The sequence below is a fragment of the Lottia gigantea genome, assembly GCF_000327385.1.
Source record: "Lottia gigantea unplaced genomic scaffold LOTGIsca_77, whole genome shotgun sequence".
NCBI lineage: Eukaryota > Metazoa > Mollusca > Gastropoda > Lottiidae > Lottia > Lottia gigantea.
In genome coordinates this window covers 214312-215904 of record NW_008710566.1, presented here as the reverse complement: position 1 = coordinate 215904, position 1593 = coordinate 214312, and positions in this window count along the sequence as shown.

Below are 1593 nucleotides of genomic sequence, written 5' to 3'. Positions count from 1 at the left end.
ATTGATCCCGATACGCATAAAATATTTAGAAAACCTCTTTACAATCCCTATAAAGGTTTACACTTTGACGACTATATCAAACTTACGACCAAAGTAAGAAACCTAATCAATTTTAGAACTATTTTTTGATAATATTTAATAAATTATGTTTCATTACATTTGATCCATTTGGTAAATGACAAATTAATGGGGTAAAAAGAAAACTAAATCATATAACTGCAGGCTATCTTATTTAAAATGATGATAAAGTCAAACTATTAATTTAACCAGTTGATGGAGCTCAATCTTAGCTATCTGTATAGTCATCTTAATATTTATTTTACCATCTGATGGAGCTCAATCTTAGCTATCTGTATAGTCATCTTAATATTTATTTTACCATCTGATGGTGCTCAATCTTAGCTATCTGTATAGTCATTTTAATATTCATTTTACCATCTGATGGAGCTCAATCTTAGCTATCTGTATAGTCATCTTAATATTTATTTTACCATCTGATGGAGCTCAATTTTAGCTATCTGTATAGTCATCTTAATATTTATTTTACCATCTGATGGAGCTCAATTTTAGCTATCTGTATAGTCATCTTAATATTTATTTTACCATCTGATGGAGCTCAATTTTAGCTATCTGTATAGTCATCTTAATATTTATTTTACCACCTGATGGAGCTCAATCTTAGCTATCTGTATAGTCATCTTAATATTTATTTTACCATCTGCTGGAGCTCAATCTTAGCTATCTGTATAGTCATCTTAATATTTATTTTACCATCTGATGGAGCTCAATTTGTATAGTACTCTTAATTAAAATTTTCTTTACCGGCTGATGAAGATCATCTGTATTGTCTAAAGGTTGACTTAATAAGCTGATAGAGCTCAATTTCCGCTATATGTATGGTCATCTAAACATTTACTTATCTAAATTACCAGCTGATAGAGCTCTACATCGACCGGCTGTATTGTCAACTAAATATTTACTTAACTAGCTAATAGAGCTCAATATCAGCTATCTTTATAGTCCTCTGCATATTTACTTTACTAAGAGAACCCAATTTTTAACTGCAAGCGCAATTTCAGCTATCTGAATATTTGTTTAAATATTTAGTTTACCAGCTGATAGAGTTCAATTTCAGATATCTGCAACAACAGATGATGAGTTCAATTTCATATATCTGCAATACCAGCAGATAGAGTTCAATTTCAGATATCTGCAATACCAGCCAATAGAGTCCAATTTCAGATATCAGCAACAACAGTTGATAGAGTTCAATTTCAGATATCTGCAACACCAGCAGATAGAGTTCAATTTCAGATATCTGCAACACCAGCAGATAGAGTTCAATTTCAGATATCTGCAACACCAGCCGATAGCGTTCAATTTCAGATATCTGCAATACCAGCTGATAGAGTTCAATTTCAGATATCTGCAATAACAGCCGATACAGTTCAATTTCTGATATCTGCAATACCAGCTGATAGAGTTCAATTTCAGATATCTGCAATAACAGCCGATACAGTTTAATTTCAGATATCTGCAATACCAGCTGATAGAGTTCCATTTCAGATATCTGCAACACCAGCAGATAGAGTT